Consider the following 13,194-nt stretch of genomic DNA (forward strand, 5'->3'; position numbering starts at 1 on the left):
CAGGTCTTTAAGCTACAATTTGAGAAGACCGCAACAGTGAACAACTGGAGTGCTGAAGATAAAGTTGCTGCACTATTCGTGGCATTGAAAGGATCTGCTGCTGAAATCCTACAGACTATTCCCGAGGGGGAGCGGAACAACTACGAACCATTGATGAGTGCTCTAGAGAGGCGATACGGAAGCGAACACGGGAAGCAGATACACCAAATAGAGTTGCAAAACCGTTACCAAAAAGCTAATGAGACTTTGCAAGAGTTTGCTTCGGATGTTCAAAGGTTGGCTCATTTGGCAAATGCGGACGCACACGTGGAATACACCGAGAGGCTAAAAATCCAGAGTTTTATAAATGGCATACGGGACGTCGAAACGAAGCGAGCCACATACGCAAACCCAAAGCCTACATTTGCTGAAACGGTATCACATGCATTGACTCAGGAAACTGCCTCCCTATTGAGTAAACCAGCATATAAGGCTCATCGTGTGGAAGTAGAAAGACCAGAGTGGGTAGACACAATTTTGGAAGCATTGAAGGGTACGCAGCAGAAGAATAATGATGCAGTCAAATGTTTTAAGTGTGGAAAGCCAGGGCACATTACGCGGTATTGCAACACCAACCTTAACATTTCCAACAATGTGTGTGGTCGTAAACCCAGAGCTGAAGAAGATGAGCAAATCTCCAAGTCCACTCAATTGTTAAACTAAAGAGAGTCAGCCGCAAGGGGCGACAGCTGGCTCCCTCAATTGAATGCCCCATAATCTCTATCTCGCAAATTGGAAGAAGGTCAAGCAATCTTACTGTCGGGAGGGCATATGTATGGAAAGGAACGTTTACTGACTGTAGATACGGGTGCATCCCATTCCATCATTCGATCAGATTTAGTCAACGAGGAGATAAGACCATTGCTTGGAGCAAGATTACGTACAGCCACGGGAGAGGAGACCCAGGTAATTGGAGAAGTAGCATGTGAAGTAGCAATTGGGAACGTCACGGTACTACACAATTTTATAGTGGCAGAGATTGTTGATGAAATCATAATTGGAGTGGACTTCGCAGGTGCATCTCCAAATGACCCCGATGGAATCCCCAAAACCATCCCGAAATGACCCCGAGGGAGTCCCCAAAAAGATCCCGAAATGGCCCCCAAATGACCCGAGGAAGTCCCCAAAAAGATCCCGGAATGACCCCCAAATGACTACGGGAGGACCCCGAGAGAGTCCCCAAAAAGATCCCGAAATGACCCCCAAATGGCCCCGATGGAGTCCCCAACACCATCCCGAAATGGCCCCCAAATGACCCCGACGGAGTACCCAAAAAGATCCCGGAATGGCCCACGAATGACCCCGGGAGGACCCCGAGGGAGTCCCCAAAACCTTCCCGAAATGACCCCGAGGGAGTCCCAAAAATATCCCGAAATGACCCACGAATGACCCCGAGAGAGTCCCCAAAATAATCCCGGAAATTACCCTGAGGGAGTCCCCAAAATCATCCCGGAATGACCCCCAAATGACCCCGAGGGTATCCCAAAAAGGCACGGAATGACCCCGGGAGGACCCCGAGGTACTCCCCTAAACCATGCCAAAATGACCTCCAAAAGACCCCGAGAGAGTCGCAAAAGCCATCCCGAAATGGCCCCAAAACCCTAGGAGGATCGCGAGGGAGCCCTGGAATGGACCCCAATAGACGCGGGAGGATCTCCAGGGTGCCCCAGAAATTACCCGCAAATGGCCCCCAAAAAACCCCGCGAATAGTCCCCATAATCGTCTCAATATTACTCTAAGAGGCTTCAGAACTACACGCGACCTGGTTACGCAAAAGGATATATTTTCAGGGCATCTCAATGGTTTATTTTTTTATTTTTGAATAACTGAATGTTTAACGCATTGACGCAAATGCGTATTTAAATATTAATTCATTTATTGAATTTAAACTCTTAAAGCTAACAATTGGAACTTAAACGCTGATACTTCACACAGCAAATATGAGGATGTAAAGATAACTAATTCTACAATGGAACGGAAATTTTATGAAATGAATTTGAAGGATATAATTCGGGATTTTGATCCGTCTTGCGGCCGCGCAAGGGCTAGGTGGGGTTCGAGAACCAATCTCACGGAAAGGTGGTGATGACCGCGCAAGGGTTAGATTAAGTTAGAGGAGTACCGCAGCGCAAGTGCTACTTCGGTTGCTTTTATATTGAAAGATATAACTTACGATTTTGGGATAATACTTCCTTTGATTTTCTCCTGGAGTTGGATGTGGCGTAGGTGATGATGTTTGTACTCGCTCCGGAGTTGATGATCCGACGCAAAGGTAGATGATGTTGGTTGCTGGTAGATGTTCAGTGTTCCACGAAACAGGAGAGCGAGTTAAAGCCGGAGTCATTGGTGCCGTATGTCGTATCGCTGTATCCGTATCCCTAACGTAATCAGCTGTTTATCGTTACGACGGTAAACCAAAACCCAATTGTTTGGCTACGATACGGTTACGACCTTAGCGGCACCAATAATCGATTGCATTGATTCTCATAAGGTTGGTCGAATCAGCTGTTAAAAGGTTACCGATACGGTTACCGATAAAGCACCAATGTCTCCAGCTTAATGCATTGCACTTGTATTTATAGCATAGATTAGTGATGGAAAGCAATTCCAACACTGTTGACTGGAAGCACTGGATGGCAACTCCAGTCTACTCTACCGCCAGGGTTGTATAAACGCAAGTCATAACTACCCTACAAGACGGAGGTAACCAGTTCACTCACACATTCAAAGCTTTTTTCGCTCTCCACTAACACATCGACGTTTCATGCTGTCATCGAAATGACAGTTCATTAATTATTCCGGAAAACATTGAAACGCAAAAAAAATATATTTGTTTACAACGAAAAATATCTTGTGCTTTTAGTTGTGACATGTGACGGAAACTAAAAATTTTGTTGCAGAGAACACCTTTTTGCGTTGGCGGCCTTCGCCCAAAATAACATTAAGTTAATTTTAGTTGTGACATGTGACGGAAATTAAAAATTTTGCTGCATTTTTGCGTTGGCGGTCTTCGCCCAAAATAATATTAAGGGTAACGTTTTACAAGACGGTACACCACCTAATTTAAAAATATCAAATAATAATAAAAACGTAAATCGAGGCGCGCCTTTTGATTCCACGTTTGATAATTTTTGATAAAAATTAGGTGGTGCACCGTCTTTTAATTTGTTACCATATTAAGTTGTATAGAATCGACGGGATGGCCTACAAGGTTTCATGTCAACTAAATCGCTCCCGATATGGTCGGGCTAGTACCTTAATGGTTCCCGAAACGTACCCGATCTGCATCCGGCAAAGGACCAACAAAGTCGATAACGGGGAGTGTCCTTATCGCTACAACAACAACAAAATTATTTACCTTCTGATTTTCATTCATACGTATGTGCATTTTTAAATAATAAAGAAAATTGTATATTATTCTAATAGATAGCATCTCCGCCGGCTTGCGATTCAGCTCAGAATATGCCAAAATCAGAGGAAATCTACAACTAAATGCAGATTCACGTGTCATTTGCCAAGGATACAAGGTACTTTACAAGCAACATGCTTTGGAATACGGTACCAAACTGGTTGGATGTATTTCCCTAAAAAAGGGTGGAACTACGCATCTTGGTTTGCCAGTATTTGCTTCGGTAATTTATATTGATTTGTAGTGATTAAAAATTGCATTAGTAGATAATGTAATGTGAATTAAAATTGAATAGGTAGCCGGAGCAAAAAAGGCAACTGATCGGCATGTAACTGTTATTTATGTGGCGCCACCGGGAGCTGCTGCTGCTATCCCAGAAGCATTAGAAGCAGAAATGGCTTTGATTTTTTGCATCACCAAAGGTGTGCCATAACATGATATGGTTCGCGTTAAGCACGCTCTCTTAAGGCAAAAAAAATCGGGTCTAGTCAGGCCCGATTGTCCAGGAATCATCGCACCAGAAAGGGTAAGTAAATTGGCTACCATATTAAATAATTTGTCATGCTTTTGTTGATAATCAACTGAAGAATGCAAATACAACAGAGTTCGAAGTTCATGAGAAAACCAATTAATTTTTTTAATTAGCGTTTGGAGAGAAAAATACATATGTATGTATGCATAGAACTGCATAGAAGGGGAGGCATTAATTAATTATTATCAGTAGATTTGCAAGATTTTTGTCATTTTCCCTGCATCGCAGTTGTCATTACATTGCGTTAAGAGAGGACATCAACACCTTACTACCCACAGCCAGTTAAAATTTTTTTAAATTTGCTCTTTTCATCACTGTTTCTAAACGTGGAAAGTTATATATCGAGCATTCCATGGTACATTTTAGCAGACTTTCGCATTGCCGGCATTATTAATATTCAATCCCTAGAAGGTTTAATGTAGTCATATCAATAGTTCCCGCGATGGTGGGGCTAGTACCACAATGGTGCTTGTTACTGGAACGTAGATAGATAGATAATTTATTGAGGATTGCACAGTGACTTGCACATCTCCTTCACAGCACCTCATCCTAGCCGACTTCCTTGATGAACCCCAGCAGTGTTCTTTGCTTGAGTGATTAAATGTGGGAATGCTCTGGCCATGCTGAGCCCATAAACTTAGCCCTACGTCTTGAAAATGCGCCGCAATATATAAGGATATGGTCCACCGTCTGCTGATCCATCACAAAATCGGTATGTGTTGTTCGATATTATACCCAGCTTTTGCATGTGACTGTTCAATCTACAGTGTCTTGTAAGAATAGCCGTTAGGGTTCTTAGGTTATCTTTTTGAGAGGCCTATTAATGCCCTAATTTGAGTTGTGCTGTAACCCCCTAACAGTAACTTAGATTGACTCAGGCCTGGCATATTGCGCCAGTGTTCTTTCTTTTCCCTCCCTTCTGCTAATAAATGCCCCTGTGGGCCAACTGGCAGGAACGGCTCGGGATCGATGGGTCATGCAGTTGCTGCCTCTCTTTCCGTGTTGTCCGCCTGCTGTTGTTGTAGAAGCAGTGCTTCGCCCCATCCAATAGGTGCGACCGATCACAAATTGTCATCAATGTCCTCTAACGGGAGTCCAAAGAAACGTTCTGTTTCAACAGGGGTGGACCATAATGAGAGGAGTGTTAGAGGCGTTGGTTCCACAATACAGTTAAAGAGATGGTTGATGACATGTGGGGACACATTACAAGCAGGACAATGTTTTGTATGTCGGGGTTGATTCTGGATAGGTAAGAGTTTAACCTGTTACGTTATCCAGCTCGAAGTTGAGCTAGAGTGACTACTCTCGTTTCCCTAGGAAGCGTGCGTTCCTCCTCTGCTAGTTTTGTTCTTTGAGTACAGGAATCACCGGCATAGAGGTCCAACGCCTGTTTGTGGAGTTCACTGAAGAAATGCTTGTGTTTTTTAGCTTCATACGGCTGTGTTCTCAGGTGCCGTATTTCCTCATAATGTAATGAGGCCGTGAACAACAAGAGCCACAAAAGATTTATAAAAGTTACGAGGACGCTGGATTTTGGAATCTACCCCAGAGCCACCTGTCCGATGCAACCATCCCTTGCACGTGAAACACTGACAAGAGTATTTATTTTTTTAATTTAATTTATTTATTATTACGGCTGTTTAGGCCTAAAACTTAAACTACTAAGTACAATTCATTGTTATAATCACTTATTTCTATTGAATATGCTGTTGGAATGCCATGTGATTCCGATCAGCATATTTACTAGCGTGACAAAGGGACGAGTCTGGGAGCCACTCATTACGACGTTTCCAATTCTCCAGTGCTCCCAGCTTAAGGCAACAAAATTTGGAACTTATATTTTTCAATTATATGTGTATTTTAAGCTGTCGGAATGTATTAGTCTCCGATCAATGGTGCCTGGTGCTGTTGGGTGAGCGGCCAGACAGCAGGGTGCAACAAATGCACCTTTCAGGGGGAAATAAGATGTAGCAAACGAGTATATTCTGTATCATATGATCAAATTGGAGACAACCAAACGTTTATTTTCCTGTCCAAAACAGAACTGGTGCACGGCACTGCTGCTAAAGAAGGATAGGCGTATCCATATCAATTCGTTCCCGGGTTAGTCGGGGAAAGCAATTTTAGCATTAATTTGTCCATTTCAATTTGAACATCCATTCAAGAACTTCGCATAATAGATTAAACTGTCATCTGTATTTATTTGTTATTATAGCACGTCTAATTAATTTACTTCGTAACATAAATCAATTGTCCCTTGTTATAATTTTATGTCCTCTATGAATGCAACAGCAAAGTATCTTTGGGTACCCCTGCCAACGGAAGATGCATAGGCATGGTGGAGGTTCATTTGAAGTTACTTTACCAGGTCCTGATTCTAGTTATCTGAAAATTCTCTTGTGCCTTTTGCCTCTCAGAAAAGAGCTATGTGTGAATCCCTATTTATGGAACACTTTTCGGCTTATATTAAAAACTTTTATTCTATTCTTACTGATATGAGTTTCTTTTTCATTCTAGGTAATTTGATTTTGACGATGTGAGGATAGAAATATCCCAAATATTCCAGCTTTGGCTGTAAGAACATACATTTGCTCAAATTAGAAGAAAACTGCACGGTTGAGCACACCCAGTACCTACGTTTATACAAGGAGGAACACCACACTACTTTCACGGGGATGTAGCCACCGATCACGTTGTTGTAAGAGCTTATTTTAAATATGTTATTCATAAACACTGATTCTAATATTTTGTTTTGGTTTTTACTATAGAGTCAACCTGTTATATAAGCGATGTCAGCTATGCCTGTAACTTAAGCGCCTACAGATGTAATAGTTACCGCGGACGCGGTCACAGGAGTAGTTCACTACGTGGGGATTACACTAATCAAGGACTATCAATATCGGAAGGTTTTCCAGCACCATAACAACACCAACAATATGTGCAATCACCCGAATAAATTGTACAACAAACGTTAACACCACATCATCAGCCAGCAACAACAACAACAATCGCAACAAGTTGAAACTTCTAAACAATTAATGACTAGTGAACCACCAATATATCCGCAATATGCGCAAACATCAACACCAACATATTTTGCCTACTTTGCAACACGGTGAAGATGGCCAAGGCCATTCTGATTCTAATACTGCTAAAGGCGAACCATTGGCAAATTTAAAAACTCAAACAGACCACGAAAAATGTAGATGATGGTATTAATTCTAGTACGGATAGTAAAGAATTTAAACCTAGGAAAAAAGCTAAACTTGATAAAAACTTAACCGAAGATGACAATGTTTCTAATTCTAATACTAAGGAAGATGAACCTTTGATAAATATGAAGCTTAAAACAGAGTTATCAAAAAATGACGATGATGATAATGATGTTGATGCAAAGTCCAATGTTCAAAATGATGAAAATTATGAAACAGAATATGAAAATAATATGTGTGTGGATTATAACCTGAAGCAAAACTGTCATATCCGGTACGACCAGAATTAGATGTTAAGAAAAGAGCCTAGAGGCTCAGTATATTTATGGAAAATTTTTCATGAGACAATGCCCAATGTATGTATTTCAATTAAATTCACCACATTGTTGAAAAAAGCATCTAAACTTTATGCATAGTGTAGAGAAACCAGAACATTTACAATTTAAATATAACGAACGTGGTGCAAAATGTAAATTTTGTGATATTCAAGCAGCTACACCAAGCTTCAAAAAATTATTGGACCATGAGATTTCTCATATGCCTAACAGTTATTATTTAAAATGTAAATTATGCGATTGGAAGACGAAAATACATTCAAGTATGAATTTTCATTTACGTGTACAACACGCTGAAACAATTGATGTAACAACGAAAAGTTTAGAATTAACTGTTTGTCCATATTGTAATCACAATGGTATTTACGCAAACACTTAATACAGGAACATGAGAAATCAGTGGATGAAAGAACATCTTTTCTATGTTTAGAATGTGGTGAACAATTTAGAACAAATACAAGTTTACGTGTACATGTTTATGAAAAGTTTGCTCATTGTACACCACAAGATTTTAACGGAAAGATCTTGAGGGTATGGTTACACCTATGTGGCATCTACAAGTTATTTATAATGACTAGTATGGAATGAATCCGGACATGGAAGAAAATGGAGGTGACGAAATGAATCACCATGCTGCTTTGGATTCTGGTAATACTCCTGACATGCTTCCTAATTTCGTTACGTCTGATGTTACTATACCTACCAAACTAATATGACTCTGCAAACTGATGAGCAACACTACCAGCGCAGGAAAAATAAGAAATTCAAAACAAGGTTTCGGAAAGGGAACGACTATTAATAGACGTTAATGTATTTATATAGTTTATAAATATAAAAATTTTGTTACGGTCTGCTGCTACGGTCTACGGCTACGACCCACTTGGGAGCGTGTTCACGGGAACACACCTAGCGATGTGGAAAGGGTTGCGATGAAAAATATCGAAAAAGAAGGGAACAGACAGACCGGCCATCACTAGAAGACGGGAAAAAAAAAAAAAAAAGAAAAAAAGAAGAAAAAAAACCACCACGAGTTCCGGACAAAAAGTTTTTCGCGCGGCTCTTTCTCTTTCCTTTTTGGATTTGCCACGCTGATGAACGGAGCTAGACCATAACGTGTTTGCTTTTGCCAAGTCTTATCGTATCAACGATTTATATACTTTTTTTTAAATCCGTACAAATCAAATATTAAAACGCGATTCGAAACCGAGAAAAATAAAAAGAATTGATTGAGTTTCCGGCACTGACCGAGAAAAACGTGGGGAAAAATTTTGGAAAACAAGGAAGAAGGTCATTTAAAAGGCAAAAGAACAATCAGCAAAATGCCGAGGAACTAGTGGTAATAACCCTTACAAGAATATCCAAATATCCAGCTGAAGTAGTAAGTCAGCGCTTCCAAGTCAAACCTAGTGAGGAAAGTTCTAGGGATTCCGACTCGGATTCGGACGGCACTAGCTAATTGTGAGGAGAAGCCTTGATACTCGAAGATAGACCTCTTTCTCTACGTTTGCGAAGTACACCACCACCTTTGGAAAGCGTCCAACACCCCATCCGCCTCCAGGGCCAGCAGTACGCTGCAGCGTAATACAGCGAACGCCCAATTTAGCACAAAGTCATCCAGAAGGTAAAGGTCCACACGAAGTTGCCCTGCCACCAGGTCCGCTCGATCACCTCAGACCAGAGTGAAACAACCATCAACGCCGGCCTACTGGGTGAGTCAGTTCCTTTTTTTTGTGCTTAAAAGCGCGGACACATATTTGGGCGCTAATATGCTTGCCTTTTGGTTATGGGTCGTGCGTTTATGTACCCTATGAATGTGTAGGAAGTCCGGTCAGAATTCAAACCATTAGCGCAATTGTTAAAATAAAATAATGTTGGTTTAAAAAAGAAAAAACCCAAACATTTAGAGCAACAACTATTTAAAACGCGGTTCATACATCTGTATGTATAATTAACTTAAGCATATGCATTTACATGCATATAGAAGAAAGAAAGCGAACACCAAATTTAGTATACCCAACAAAAAAAAAAAAGAGAATGTCCGGTTTTAAAAAAACTTCCAGCATATTGGCGTAGACGTTTTCGAGTGGAACGCAAGAATATCTAGAAATGAATATATAAAATGTAAATGTTAAGAAGTCTGCAAATTCTGTAATGCGGTCCACGATCTACTATAGGAATTTTGAGCCAAATAACTACATCTATTTTTAAGGTATTTTTTTTTACTCCAGTGTGCGTCGCTTGGTTTCCACGTTATTTGCTATGTACAAGCATACCTATGAAATTAAAATCTATTCAGCAGTATGGAAATAAATTCGAAAGAGCATTGAGATGAATTACACATTTTTTTCAGCAAATGACCTGTAAACCAGAGCAACAGCAGCAACATTGTTATCAAATTTAGTTATAATAAGAAGGAATACAATTTCCTGTATAATTGTTTCTTAAAAAGAAAAAAAAAATGTTATATGTACATACAGCTGCGAACAAAAGAATAGCAGTTAAAGATATTAAACACCTTTTATTAGTAAAAGAAGGATCATTTATTTGAAAAGCTGCAATAAACTTGCAACCAAACTTGTTTTAGAACCATTTAAAAACGTCTAAAGCCCCAAAAAGGAATTATTACCTTGGCTTTACAAAGTTAATATTTACTATTCATGTTTCTTAATACCTGGATCGAAATGAACTCCATCAAATAGATACTTATGTACAAATTTCTTGTTCGAAATTATTTCTTGTACCTCTTAAACAAGCATTTTATCACATTTTTCTCTATAACTTAATGCGTATACCTTATTTTGAAGAAAACAAATTTAGATAAAACTCAGGATCGAGTAGTATATATATACATCTTCATATAAATTTTTTTTTATAAATGATGAATTATAAATAAATTTGTAATTGAAATGGGAATGCTGGCGTCGCCAATTATTTAGAAGGCATAAGGTAAGGCAGGTAAGGGGCCACCGAAATTTTAGGTGCGTCGGTGGCCATGGTTATTTGAGGGTGGGATAAAGCACCGGGCGTCGCAACACCACCCGCGGCGCCCCCTATGTATATTCGGCCCTTTTCTTTTTTTTATTTTTAAATTTTTCAGCTTTTTTGTTATTGTTTGGTTTTTCAGCGGTTTTTTTTTTGAATTTGATTTTCAGCGTTAGTAACCGGCCATGTCCGGTTCGGTAGTATTTTTTGCGTCAGTTTTTTTTTGAATTTGAATTTAAATTTTTGGAATGTTAACGGTCTGTCCGTGACATCCGGTTCAGCCGGATGTTGTTTTAGTTTGTATTGATAAGCGTTTTGAGTCGGTCTCTGCGCTTCTGCCAGGTTTTTTGAATTTGACAGCTGCTCGTTTTGATAGGCATGATAGGAACATTTTTCTGCTTATGGCGCAGGAACAGTAAGGTTGGCAAGGACCCGCCCCAGCCGACAATGACTAGCCACTGTGCACCAACACATCATGCCGACCGCCTTCCTTACTGCTCCGTTGTAGATGCGTTACCATAACAATTTATATATGTAAAGTTCACTAGAGTAATAAGGGAATAATTTAAATTGTAAAAAAATATTGTATATATGAATAATTTATAATTAAATATTATCTGAACATAAAGGACGCGTTTCATTCATAGAAAAAGCGATTTGACAAAAGGTAATCGATACGGGTAACCGATAGGCCAGTTACCCGTGTTGTTGTTGTTGCATATGTTTTGGTTAGCGATAACGAAAACATACCTAATGAAGTAACTTAAAAATGTAAATAACATCGAGCGAGAAGGAATGTCGAAAACACAATAGGTAAGAGCGAGAAAGCGAGTCACACGTACACTATTTTGAAAGAGCGCATGCGTTACCTTTTCCCGATAGCAATGTAAAAGTCATTAAGACGATAATTGGTGACCAAGTTATTGGTAACGATTAAGTAATCGATTAGGTAACGGGTACCTGTCTTGTAGGGTAGTGAAGTGAACGCGAGTCACTTGGGGAAGTGATCGCAAGTCACAGGTGGGGTTAGGTGACAAAAGTTCAATTAAGGACAGGAATATCATTTGCTATTTAAGTGAGCACAACTCCCTTAAACATGGCGGCCCCCTTGCACTTGTGCAAGGCTAAACCGTTGAATAATATCTTCAGGTTGAAAGTTAAAGATGATCTGATAGGTACGTATAATTCGATAGTGTGATTCTTGTAGTTTGTACAACTTTAAAGAAATCGATGGTTGAATGATGAATTTCTGATGGGTGAATTTCCATCCCAGCCGATATGATTTTGTGGATGATGATAATTGATTCCCGAAAATAGTTTCTGTAATTAAAGTCACTTTTAGTAATCTTTAAAGACATATTGTTAGGATGATTTATGATGCAGAAATAGAAATGACAAAAGAACCGAGAAAGAACTGGTATGCTGGCATCCTGTTGCGATGCCGCTTCTGATAGATTTTAATACGATGTTGTTGAACTCAACAACGAGTTTCGTTAGCTTCGTTATATCCCGATTATTTATTTCCGGGTCTGCGCCACAGCTCGATGATGGATGGTTTTCGAAAGTGGACTGTATATGATAAGATTTTATTTAGAGATCAAACGGAATTTTTATCGTACTTCTCGCAAGAGGTTTGACAAAACCAAAATGAAAAAAATGTTGAAAAGATATTTTTCGTTCAAATTGAGACATGCTGGACTCCGAAGGAACTGGAGTGTTGATTCATGTGAGGCCCGTGGTCTGTAGTTGGGAGATTTGGGGATTCCAATATTTTGTATGTTTGTAGAAATAACGTTAGATAAATGCGTTCTCCATATGTTTGGAGGATTTTTCACTCGGGAGAGTAAATTTGTTTTTGAGATGGGAAGATTATATAAATGTTTGATGCTGTGAGCCATTTGAAAAACTCCACACAGTTCCAATATATATATGCACAGTTCCAGCATGTATATGCTGACTATATGCGATATTTCAAAATTAGTTTTTGAGAAGCCATGATGTGAAATGGATGAAAACCCATTATGGGAAAGGGAAATGAAATATATTAACAATATAAATATTCTAATATAACTTTTTAATGGCGATAGCAATCCTGCGGGGCCAAGGAAATTCGAATACGTGATGAATTGTTTTTTCCTTTCTGTATTTCCTCCCGAAGATGTAATAGAAGTGTTGCCCTTGGGTGGTGAACGTTTGGCGATGGATTGCAACTTTTCGCCAATAAATGTTTTTTCTCAAGGGGTATATAGTATAAATTTCTTGTTTTTTGTTGGAAAATTTGCCTGAATTTCAGACTTTTTGGAAGACGATGACTCTTTGCGATTGCTTTGGGTTAGATAGAGGATGGGATGTCTGGTATGCAGAGAGGATTCGGTTCGCAAATAGTTTGGTGGTATTGTAGAAAATGTGATGTAGCCTTTGATCCGTGCTTTCTCGTCACTGGAGGATGTAACATGGTATGAGTATGAAAGGTAAAACATTGGTTGGAGGTTAGTGGTCCGCTCAGATACCAACCAAAAACGGTATTTTGCGCAAGCAAACTTCCAAAAACTCCATATCTTATTCCCTGTAGGAGGACCTGGGGTATAAGGTCACTGCCTATGACAAGATTAATGGGACCGGGTGTGTAGAAGTATGAATCCGCAAGATCTAAATCCTGAATTTCCGAAAGATTTGGTTTTGATA

The 13,194-nt window shown here is 39.6% G+C and overlaps 1 long non-coding RNA gene across 1 annotated transcript; it reads left to right on the forward strand.

The window, feature by feature from the left end:
• The first annotated feature begins 3,470 nt into the window (after positions 1-3,470).
• Positions 3,471-10,998, forward strand: LOC137247988 (uncharacterized). Its single transcript, XR_010951979.1, has 4 exons — positions 3,471-3,671; positions 3,744-3,974; positions 6,498-6,678; positions 6,749-10,998. It is a non-coding gene; the product is annotated as an uncharacterized lncRNA (long non-coding RNA).
• The last annotated feature ends 2,196 nt before the right edge of the window (positions 10,999-13,194 follow it).

This window comes from Eurosta solidaginis, chromosome 4 (genome assembly GCF_040869045.1).
Source record: "Eurosta solidaginis isolate ZX-2024a chromosome 4, ASM4086904v1, whole genome shotgun sequence".
NCBI classification, from domain to species: Eukaryota; Metazoa; Arthropoda; class Insecta; order Diptera; family Tephritidae; genus Eurosta; species Eurosta solidaginis.